This window comes from Gymnodraco acuticeps, unplaced genomic scaffold (assembly GCF_902827175.1).
Source record: "Gymnodraco acuticeps unplaced genomic scaffold, fGymAcu1.1, whole genome shotgun sequence".
Classification (NCBI taxonomy): Eukaryota; Metazoa; Chordata; class Actinopteri; order Perciformes; family Bathydraconidae; genus Gymnodraco; species Gymnodraco acuticeps.
This window is the reverse complement of record NW_022990313.1, coordinates 162,406-175,324: the sequence shown is the minus strand read 5'-3', so window position 1 is coordinate 175,324 and position 12,919 is coordinate 162,406.

Genomic DNA, 12,919 nt, shown 5'->3' with positions numbered 1-12,919 from the left:
TATTTAGGAAATCCTGGATACGGCCCTGCGCCAGGGAACCTTCGTCCCTGAACAGTACACTACCTCATGGCGGCTTGTGCTCTGTCATAGACTGGCAACAACAATGCGCCCAAGCTGCCTTTCCTTAAGAGAGATAGCAGCAATACCCAAGGCCGTAGACATATGCCATGGGAAAGGAGACAGTCAGAGGAGAAAATGATGAACTGTGTCGAAGGTTGAATACCTAACCAAATGATTTCCCTAACAGTTAGAAGAGCAACATTTATTTGAACATTTAAGTCAATGATACCATTCCTAGGTGAACTTAACATCTGTATGGAGTCAGATCAGTCTCAATATTAATAAATGCTCACAGAAGGATTCACAAATGTATTTTGCGATATATATATAAATGACTCTCCACAACAATATCTCTCAATGCACTCACAAATATTTATTGTTGTATATAAATGTACCAAAAATGGGCATTTAAACTGCTTTTTATTAATTCAAAGACGGCTCTGAATTAATAATCAAATATGTTTCCTTTCTTTACTACATAATTTTCCTCATGCTAGTATAGCCACATAAAAGTATCAAACCACCTGTTAAAATGCACCAGAATACAGGAAATCTATTTTTTTTTTCGTTGGGGGGACCACCACACTCTCCATTAAAAATGTCCCCCCCACATTCAGGATGCTTCCTACGCCCATGCGTGGCTGTGTCTTTAGTTGTAAGCACAGTGGCGATATTTTGTTATTAGCATCTGGTTAGCTAGCTATGCTAACAAATTTAAAGAGCTTTTCTACCACCAGGTGGAAGAGAGCTCTCTCCCGAGAGGCTCAAATAACCTCAGCTCAGTGAGGTTAAGGCACACCTTGATATGATCATTATAGTTATTAATGAGACAGAGACTAAATGAAAAACAAGTATAAAATACTATATGAGAGTAACAAAAAAGTTGTTAAAAATAACAAGAATAGAGTTTAAAAGGGGAGTGATTTGTAAAATATCCAAAAAGAAGAATCTGCTTACAGTTCTGTTTCATATGGGTGTTGAGAGATGTATCCATAGATCTCTTCATGTTGCTCTCAAAGTGCACCAGATTGATGCTTTTAACTTCAATATTTAAAAAAAAATCTTCCCGAAGGAGCATGCCCCCGGACCCCCCTAGAGGAGGTTAGGTCCCCCCCCCACTTAAATCATGTCCACATGGATAGGAAACTAAATACATTTGCACACATCTTGTGTCCATATCTTTCTGTGTTGGTGGTCACGCCACACCGTGCACATGCCTGCATACGTGAGTCATGGTGAGATATCTGGATTAAGAGGTTGCTTTTTCTTTGCACAGCATGAAAGAAAGGCCAAATGAATGGGCTGTGATTTTAGTTTTTTTAAGCAGAGGTTGAGTTCAATCATTTGTACGACCCTCGGAGGATGTTGTAAAAATTGAAAGGAAAAAGGTTCCCCACCCCTGCTGTAAATAATAATAAAAACCCTTGATTTTTAACTTAACATCTCTGTTTCCTATTGATCTGAGTATATTATAAAGAATAGCAGTTCATTGAAGCATTATAGCACAGGCCTTTGTCAGATGGTATATTACGCTGTTTTTTTTCTGCTTCGAATAGTTCTCTCTTTTTTCACCTACCTGTGTTTGCATCACTGTAACCAATGAGCACCTGCATGTGTGTGAGAATAGCCCTGACTCCATTTCAGCCCAGATTCAAACTCCTGGCAGGACAAGCTCCAGCTCAATTCTCACACTGAATAAAAAGTGAGTGAGGGACTGCAATATAAGAGGGAAAGAAAGAGAAACTTTAAAACTGTTCAATTGTTATGATGTAAAGACTGATATTGTTCTATAATCGGCTGAAACTGTTAAGTCATGATGTGAAACGGTTAACAAAGAAAAAGGGAAACTCAAGCTGCTGCTACACTTTATTTTATTTATCTAAAATGAAGCACTTTTAAGATGCACATATTTTCAAAAGCTATTTTATTTATTTTCTCCATTTTATTTGTAAATGCAGCCCGAGAGGAACATTACACATATCCACATATTTACTGTATATCTGTATAGTTCAATGTTCATTGACAATACATATTGTTGTTTTTGAATTGTACTTTCTTTATTTGATTGGCAGTCAGTTGTTGATTACATGCAGACGTTGATAAAGCTGCAGCTACTTCAATATATATCACACTAATTCATAAAGCAACTTAGACATTTTGATGTTCCGGACCTTTGCATGGGGACATTTTCTCTAACTGGACCTCGTTGAATTTTAGTTGAATACCCCTGGTCTAGACCAACGAGCCATGTCAAGACACTGTTATATTGGCTTTGTAACGAAAGCCTGCTTAAATGAAACTGCCAAACTATTTCTTTTAATTTACATTCGTCTTAGTTGAACACACCTTTCCAAAATATGCATGGTCTCGGTACAAAGAAGTAAAGTAAGCCTTTATCATTATTTTCCCCAACACGACACAATGTTTTCTGTTGAGGGTGAACAGAACTGCCTTTTTAAGAACTGACATAGAAGCTGAAAACATTTTCTTCCAATTAATTGGATTTGTCCATTTCTGAACAGTAAGAAATAGAACCAATTTAAACATGTTGCTCTGCCCAGGTGTCCTTAAAAGAACACTGGCAGTCAATAATAAAACAAGACATTTGTTGCATGTTGTAATTGGTAGGAACTTAAAAACTCTCAACACCTCCCCGCTCTTTCTAGCTCTGTTGTGTAATTGACAGTTATTGAGGGACCGTTATGAAGTTTGTTAGAAATTAAAATTAATGTTTTATGGCATAATTTAGTTTAAACATACTGTCAGCTTAAATGCTGTTTTATTCTGAAAAACCAGAAGTTCTCGCGCACAATGTCTGATGTCAAGCTTTTATTCTGAAAATCCTTCATCTCCGGTTAGCATTTAGCATGTGGCTAATATTCCTTTCCCTATAGAGGTGAATATAGAAGTGAAATGACACGGAGTGTTGCACACCGAAACCTACACTACATCTATAGACGTCGAGATATTATTATTGCTGAATATTAAATGAAGGTTATTTTAATACGTTTTGTTGACAGACGTGGGTAGCATATGACAACATCCGGAACTACCGTAAATGATAACTGCCGTGAAGTATTTCCAGTATTATTAAAAGTAATGAATTACAGCCGTTAAAATGCAATAAATGAAAAGTGATGAAAGAGAATATGAGGAGAAGAGGCCTGTTTAGTTATATATTGAATGTACAATGGCTGAGTCCTCTATTATGCGCAACAACGGACATTGAAGACGAGTGGAGGGCCGGCCCCCAGCAGCGCCAACCGGCACACGGGGAGGAGCCATCGGAGGATTCTTATACAGCTGATGTGCTGTTTCTCGGCCCTTCCTTCACTCTCAAGAGCCCGATAACACAGCTGTTCCTCTCTCTGAACCATCTTCTGCTTGTGACATTACCGCGCCATTTTAATTAAAGTACCCATTTGAACCTTCTCAGAGACTCCATTGGTCTCATTACTTTTAAAGCTTCTCTCCTGGACGCGAGAATAACGAACAAAGCTAATAAGTTGCCATCTTGCCTCACAAAGCACTTTGTGGCAGCGCGGCGTGCCATAGCTAAACAGTGTGTGTTCATTTACAATCTTCCAAGGTTCACACTTCATTAATCTGACTCCAACATTAAAGGCACACACGCTGTCACTGAGGCAGATATGGATGCTCAAGATGAACACACACACACACACACACACACACACACACACACACACACACACACACACACACACACACACACACACACACACATCCCTTTAGTTTAGCTCGTGAGACAACCAGCTTTTTGATTGAAGTAAAACACATATTTGATAATGATGAGCGCTAAGTTCTTCTTTTATTATTATTATGTTAAATTATTTAGAATAATCTTCCTTCAGCAGAAATACATTATAATATTAACATGTGAATCGAGCAAAGCCTAACATCAGAACTGATAAATGATTTATGTGCTGCTACTTTACAGTATCGATAGGCTTTTACATGTGTAGCATGTGGGACTGTTAATGGTCTAACATTTATACATTTAAAGCTAGCTACATGTAAATATCTAAAACGATGGATTACAAATTATATCGAGGTATTTTTTTATAGCCAAAACTAAAAACACCAAACTAATATTACCCTTATTTCTTGATTCTGTTTGCAAAATGTTGTATTTGATCTCGGTTCATACTATTTTTGGAAAAAAATACAAAAATGAAAAACCTGTTATTAGTCATTTTTAAAATTGTCTTCAAATAATCTGAAATGCTACTCTGTGTAAGGAATAAAACATTTCTGGTACAAAGCCGTACATTTATTTTGAACAAGTACTAAATACCCATGTCACGTGTGGCAGAATAAATATTGCAATTACAATTGGCAAAGACAAATATGAATGGTAACCGTAATACACATTTTGAAAATAAATGGAAAGAATTCAAACTCACTGCAGAGTGTTAGGCAAACACTAAACCCAAAATATCCCAGTATAAAAAATGTATAACAGTTCATAAATGTTTTCGATTGCAGTTAAAAGCACCCTCACTTCCCATGAAATGTGCATCGCAAGAGTCCCTTGACAAAAAGCACTGGGATTGTTCCATTAAACAAAACATGAAAACCTTTTAAGCTTGTGTCAAACACAGATCAGCTACAAACATGTTTAAAAACCCATGGACTTCAATTTCTGGGTTTTAGGACTCATTCCTGCACTACTCGCTGAGCCATTAGCCATGTAGCATCACACGCTACAGCAGTGGATCTCAAACCTGTTCTGTCATTCCCCGCTTTGAACAGGTGGGCCTTTTCAAGCCCCACCTGTTCCTCATCGCTCCAATCAAATGGTAGGCCAAGCTTAACATTGTCAAATGTGTTGTTCTATAACAGGGGTCTCTAACCTTTTTTAGGATGAGAGCTACTTTCAAAAAATAAAACAAGTCGGGGGCTACTTTTACTTTTATTCCTCTTCTCTTTTTTTTTTTGCAATGTATATATTTAGCACATTTTAACATTATGATATGCTGACTTTTAACCTTTGTGTGCTGTTTGGGTCTGTGGGACCCGTTTGCAGTGTTTACTAAAATAAAATGTATTCAGTTTAATTATTTTAACCTGCTTTATTTGGGGGTGGACCTCACCTCCTCTAGGCGGTCCGGGGGCATGCACCCCCGGGAAGATGCTTTTTTTAATGTTGAACTTAAATGCGTCAATCTGGAGCACTTTGAGCAACACATGAATTTATGGATACAGCTCTCAACACTCAGATGAAAGGGAGCTGTATACTTTTCCTTATGAAGTGGTGAGGTGCCGCTCCACATTGCTTTTCTTCCCGACTGCAACGCTGTTGTGTGTGTTTCACACGTGTGTATGAGAGATTTTTACCAGTGGCGAGCCGTCAGGGCCCTATAGGCCCTCTCTGAGGGCCTAAGATATTCTACAAAATAATATTTAAAAACATTAAAAAAATATATATTTATTTGAATTTATATTTTTCATTAGTTTGATCAAAATAACTTGATTTAGTTGTATTTAAAATAACATTTCCAAATAAATAAATCCTTCAAAATCTGCCTGTTCAGTTTCTGTTGGAATGTGAAGGGTTAAATGGAAGACAAAGACAATCTGGAGACTCAGCACAACGGACTGACGGAGAACTTTAACTTAGTGCAGCAGGAGAGCAGAGTTCTCCAAGTGCAGAGAAATAGGCTAATGGAAGACAACAGAACCATAATGGGGAATCAAGCCCCACTACTGGCGCGGAGCATACAACTAAAGAAGGATAATGGTGTCTTACTGAGAAATGAAACCATTTACAAAGATGACATTGTTGTCTGTTGGAGAAATCAAAACATTCTGCAGGCAGACGTCGATAGGCACAAGCAGAATGTAAAAAGACTGGAGACATTATTACCAAATAATAGCCATGGACTCCAGACCGAGAATGATGGACCTCAGGAGCGAACCAACGCTAATGAACGTCCCGTGCATGCTAACGAAATTCCCACTGAGGCTTCCGGCACACAGAAGAAGCCTAAATTCTGGAAAAAAGTCAAGGGGTTCTTTGAGAGAAAAGTCCAGTTCCCAATTGTCCCGGCGCATCATGTGTCGAACGATCAGCCGGAGAACATCGAGGAACAGCCCGGATGTTCTTCATGGATTCAGGCTTGTTGACGGACCAGAAAGGGAGTCCTTCCACTTGAAATGGGCGCAATTGTACCCTTTCTTTGTGGGATGAAAAAACGTAATTAATTTGTTATGTTTGGTTATCGCCGGGCACTCCGGGTTCTTCCAGTTTTACATTTTTAATAACCTTCCTTAAATTAGTTATAATAATAATAATAATTATAAAATGTACAGAACTTGCTATCCCCTGATTCGAAGTCCAGCACACTATCCACTGAGCCACAGCCTCCTTACAACTGCAACGAAAGTAACAAACACAGTGCAATGTTAGTATTATTAATAATGCTATGATAACGTGCAATTACGTAACTGCCACTACGTTTTATTTTTTGCACTAACTACTAACTACTGCTAATAATTGCATTGATTGTGTGACCATCTATGTTTCATGTTGTTTGTAGATATTTAATTGCTCTTTTTGCTGCACTTTTAGTGTACAGTTTTGCTGTTGTGTTTATTGTATTTTGTTACTCTGGCACAACAATTTCCTTCGGGATAAATACAGTCTTATCTTATCAATATCCTTTTCAATTTCAAAGAACACAAATTGGGTTATTTACAGGTGTTGTTTTGTGTGGTAGAGGGTCGCTGTCATTGGTGCATTTTGCGCCCCGGGCCGTTGTTTTGATATTCCTCTGAAGTATACGCTGTCACGTAATAACTCTTTCTTTTTCGAGGGAAGGGGGGGGGGGGGGGTCAGAGGGCCTAGGTATAAAAGTCACGGCTCGCCACTGATTTTGACATATGTCTGTATTTTGGTTTCAGTTGTGTGTGTGAGCAGGCTCAAATTGGCCATCGGGAGATTCGGGACTCTTTCCGGTAGGCCGCTGCTGTTGGTGGGCTGCTGCCTTCGGTGGGCCGCTGGCTCTGGAATAGGTGGGCCGTGGACTTTCACAGCGCCGGTACCGAACCCGCCACCGCAAACACCCGCTGTTGCGAGGCTCCGGCGGGTCTGGCGCAGCGGCGCTGTGAAAGTCCACCGCTGTTGCGAGACTACGGATGTAACAGTCCACTACCACCCGCGAGGACCCAGGTTCGATTCCGGCCTGAGGTCCAAAAACTGTATTTAAAAAAAAAGAAAATCTCGCGTCCATTCGCGACGCACCTATCGCATCTACAAGTGGGGCGCGCCCCACACTTTGAGAACCGCTGCGCTACAGTAACCTCTAGCAAGCATCTACCATATTAATGTGAGCTCAAGTGAAGCCCTGACCCCCCCAACAGCAGTTTGACCTCTGCCCTCCCAGTGGTGATGCTTCGCCGCCATGATCACAATGAATAGAATGTAATAAAGTAAAAGAAGGATGTAAAGAGGAAGTGAGCGTAACAGAGAGACACACACAGTCTGAGTGGGATTATGGAAATGTAATATCCAGCAGATAAATCACAGTGACGGTCAGGTGCTCAGTCATAGATAATATGACAGAGACAAGATGGCTTCCCTCTAACCCATTTCTAATTATAGACAGACATAATGAACTCACATGCAGTGTGTGTGATCCTGTGTGAAATTAACTTTCATCTTTGTTTTTGGCATGGGGTTTATTCCCAGTGTATTATTTCAGTCTTTTTATTGTGTGGTAAAACAAAATGATGTGTTTCATGCTGTGTTGTGATTGTGAAGGTGCCAAATCCTCATTTGGGCAAAAGCACAACACTGTCTGCTTTTACAAATGCAGAAATAATGATCACTCAACTGACAGCTAAATGGGATCAGTGGAAAAGTCTAAATATGTTGTCAATCAGACCTTTTTATTAATATACAAATATAATGCGTATGGTACTAACTGTATCATTTGCTAAATAAACGGCATATGCCAAACTTCACCTCTTACTTTAGCAAAGCATTTTATACATATACCCTTGAAAATATGTGCATTTAAAAGCCTTTAAGTAAAAGTGGTTCCTTCCTAAACTTTATGATTCTGTTCCAAAGTGTGTAAATTAGGAGGAAGAGATTAGGGGATGACTCAGAGGAAAAGAGGATGTGTGACGGTTGATCTTCCTAGCAGTAGTGGTTCCAGGTCTGCGCCCGAAGACATCCGAGTTCTAGATGAAGTAAAGGTATCACATGCAGCACGACGACAGCAGAGGGCTGTAACTAAGACTAACATAACCCTTGACAAGATTCAATACCTGCAGGTAACCCATTAGATACAATAATAGACAGGGACATGACTTTCATAAATACATTGTTTTAGTGCTGATAGAGAGTCAGCAAGTTAACACACTATTGGAACATGTAGTTTAAGATCATTCCTTCATCTAATCAAGGGCTGTCAAGTTAGAAGACATTAACCACCTGCCATTAAAGACTTCATTGTTAAAAGGATCACATGAGTGCCTCTATATATCTACAATGGCCTTAACTTAACATTATCTAAAAGCATAAAACCACCAATACAATACTTAAGCCCATATATGTTTGTTTTTTTAACTGACGCTGCAACCTCTAGAAGTTTGTAGAAATTATGACTTTCAACCAGAAGAACATCCTTACATTTTTGTGCGATACTAAAACACCTTGAGTTATTTTAAGTAAAGTTTGTAACACCATTTATACATACGTAACTACATTCGTACTTAACTCCGTTCCTATGTAACTTATTGTGTATGTTCCTAAATCACGTAACTACTAAAAATACTTATTTGACCAAAACCATAATATTTTAGGACAGAGTGCTTCTTTAAATGTTCAGCTTGAATGGACAGAATAGAGACACAAGACAGAAAGGTAAACTGTTATTTATACAGAAACAAATAAAAAGTAGAAAAAGCATGACTTAAAGGTGGGGTAGGTCATTCACTTCAGAACACTTGTTGTTATATTCCATGGAATGCTCTTAACGTCCCGATAGCAATGAATATCTGAAGTGCTTTGACAATAAATACATAAAAAAACGTCATCTGTGGAAGCCGTGCTGTAAAAAGCACGACCAATCATCTGAGCCGGCTAAAGTAACTGGATGGCCGACCTGCCTTCCATCTGTGCACAAACTGATCTCGTGCCCTCATTGGTCATGTGCGCGTTCGTGTGTGTTGGAGGAGGGGCTCTGTGAGGAAGTCTGAAGGAAGGGGCAGATTTTTTTCGGCTGCGTACTTTCAAACTCTAGCGCACTCGAGCTGGTTTCTCCATTCGTACCTACCCCACCTTTAAGCAAGAAGAAATAATCAGAGTTTGATTCCGACCACATTGATTCCTCCATTTGGCAGGTGAGGCCCAAGAAGAAAAATACTTTCCCAGTGTTCTGCTTCTGTAATGTATTTTCTTGTAATACTTGCAACTATATTGTCTTGCATAAGGGTTTTTCCAACTTTGCACTCCAGAGATTCAATAGGAGAGGAGCCATTAATGATAGTGGGAGGCAGCACTGAGAGAAGCACAGAAACAAAGTAAGAAAAAGGGAGCTCTACATCTTCACAAGTTCATGTAATATTAACCAGTAATTAAAAGGGCTGACTCAAGGCGAAGACAGAGAGAGAGAGAAGCTTGGAACAGCTCACCCATTACAGTATATTGAAGAAGTCAAACAAAGACTGGTTGGCCTAACCGTGTTTAACCTCACGCAGGCTATACTGTTAAACAGCTTGAGCAAGGAGCCTGCTGGGTGTAGCATGACAATTTATTTTGTAACATTGCTTGCATGAATTAGTCAAAAGTACCCTTTTTGCAGACTACTTTTTAATGAATTAGTATTTATTAGTAACCGTAAGGTTAGAAACTGAGGATACAGGTTACAGTGGCCAGCCATACTGTTAGCAGTGAGGCGAGGTCGCTTTTTTTATATTAAGGTGGCTCCAATGGTTGGAAATACATTATGATATTCATATTGCTTTCATTCAGCGGTGGTGGAAAAAGCAGTCCTCGGAAATAATACTAAGTAAACAAGCAATTCCAAATAGTAAAAATACAGTAAAACAAGTCAAAGTACTGCATTGAAAATCTTACTGAAAAGGGGAAAGTACTCTAATGGCCCATTTCAGAACCATATATTGGCTTACAAAAGTATTGGATTAGACGTATAAAGTAAAATACTAGTGTAATGTACCTGAAATTGTAATTACTACTGCATTCATTACATTTGATCTTGTACCTGCATTAGTGTTTATTAGTTATTTATGTACACGCATCTTTGATATGCTCTTTGTGACACCAAGCTTCATATCAAATATCTGATTTAGGAGTAGAAGGTCCCTTGATGTTTCATAAACTCAGAGATTCCCCTTTAGTTGTGTTTTCTCTCTACAAAAATAAGGACATCTGATTTAGGAGTATTTGTTCCTTCAGAGTTACGTAAACTATACATTTCTGCTTCTGTCGAAACAGTTACATTTGTTTATTTCTGTTTGTTGATTTCCATCATTTTGTAAAGCTGCATTTATCTATCCTGAACTTGTCGCCATAACATCCTACCTCCAAGATTCATTCATTTTTACCACCTTGCATTTTCAAATATGTGTGTCCTCCAATGGGATCATGTGTTACCCCCTCATGGACACAGCATTATGATGCTGCCATGGCCAGTCACCTATCAATCCTTAAGTCGCATAATTCTAGTTAGAACTATTACATTTAGCAATCTTGCCTATCTCTTCCATTACCTAAATGTATTTTAAATATATACATTATTTAGCATTGGGTCAATCATTAATGGATACATGCAAACTGACTGGAGAGAAAGAGAGAGGGGGGCTCCACAGTGCGACTTCATACGTTTTTATCCAAAGTAGATTCAATTTTTACTAAATCTTCTTAATCTACAATAAGTTGATTATTAGGTGTTTTATTTACTTGTTTATGTAGCCTACAGTCTGATTCATTTTAAAATGTAGCCGATGATTAACTGCGTAATGAAATAAACTGAAGATATTGTAAAATAAATAAATCCAATTAGCTGATTTTGAAACAGTTACTTTGTCAAATCTATATATTTAAATAAATGAACATTAAACCACTTCATGTTCTTACACCTTCAAGCTTTCTTAAACTTCATTTTGAGTTCTAGTGTTAATCCTTCTTACAAAACTGCGATTAGCTTGGTTGCTTATCAAGTGGGGAAAACAGATGTAAACAGACCAGTGAAACAATTCTGTCTTTGTGGTAAATTAAGATATACAAAAAGGCTCAAAAGCAAAACAATTGCTTTGAACAGATTAACAGACTTTTTTTCTAGTTTTTAACATTGAACTAACCAATTCCTCGAGCCCTCCACACATAACACACAGCTCTTATTAGCTGTCTGCCCTGGCTACAAGAACAATAACCTCCCAACTTTAACCTCTTAAGGACGACGGTACCCCCAGTGGACCCCCCCCCCCACCGTTTTTTTTCGAGACTGTGTCTCAGGGCTTCTTAACATTTATGAAACTATTAATGTGTAGCACCAGATTAACGGGAAGAATCTCAGCTAACTGAAGATATGAACCATTTGTACCAAAACAAAACAAGGGTAATACCAAGCCTCTGAATTAGCACTAAGCGAAAAAATGCTAACGCACTTTAGCACAGAACTCAAAATACAGATACCCTAATTACTTATCGAAACTGCACATACAATATATCCGATTAAAGCTGAGACTCCACAGATTATATAAGTATAGTATCATCACTGAGTGATCCGAACTCGGGACAGGGGAATCAAACACAGACATCACAACACGTACCTTTACGGAGCTTTTACGGGAGATCGTCTCACCGTAGATGTCAATCTGATCAAAAGACGTGTTCAATGGCATTAAAACGAGAAAAAACGCGGCTGAATCGGTTAATCCATAGGTTGATAATGTTTCTGTGGCTTTGAAGCAATTATTTATAATCCATAATTCCATTTTTATGTAAAAATCGGAGCAAAAAAGTTAGCTGCTAATGGTAGCCAACAGAGTGTATGCAGCTTCCGGTTTTGGTCACGCGTCACTCTCACTCCTAATTTGTTCATGTGTTGGTGTGTGTAGAACTTCCTCTCGATTCCATTGGCTCTAGCGGTTATAAAGAGATTTCATTCGTCAAAATCGACCAAGGGGGGCCAGAGATATGGAAAATCCAGGTCAAATTTCACTTGTTTTGCATCAATCTTGATACAGGGTACTTATTACAGATGTAGCGCTCCATTTCAGACGCCTACCCGTGCGGGTCCGTGATCGGCACGGGGTGGGCCCCTGCTGAAAAGGAAAACCCCCCCGCAGGACTTGAAACGCCCCCTTGATAAATACATTTAATTATAATGAAACCAGCTGCAATGGATCATGGATCCACCAGGGGGAGCCGTGATTAAAAAGCTGCCACACTGGAACTCATGTGAAATAAACAGCTGATCTCCAGGTATCTGATATAGCGGATATTTGTTAAGATCCATATGTCACGGATAGGATCATATTATGTGCTAAATAAGGGACATGTAATCATTTACTAAACATCCCCATGTTTTTATTTAACAAAATAATGTTTAATTCACGTTGGCGTAAGTACAAAACCATCGCTATGTTTTTAGATCAGGAAATGCATCCAGGCTCAAACAAACGATTTTCAATCATCATCCTCACGATCATTTAATGTATCATATGTTCACGAGTTGAAATTAATGCACTAAATTTAATCCACGTGAGTTTACAACAACAAAAATAATCGCTTTGTTTTTATATCACATCCGACCGGAGGAAAATGCAGCACGGGTCTCACTACCGATCATCCTAATCCCACGGG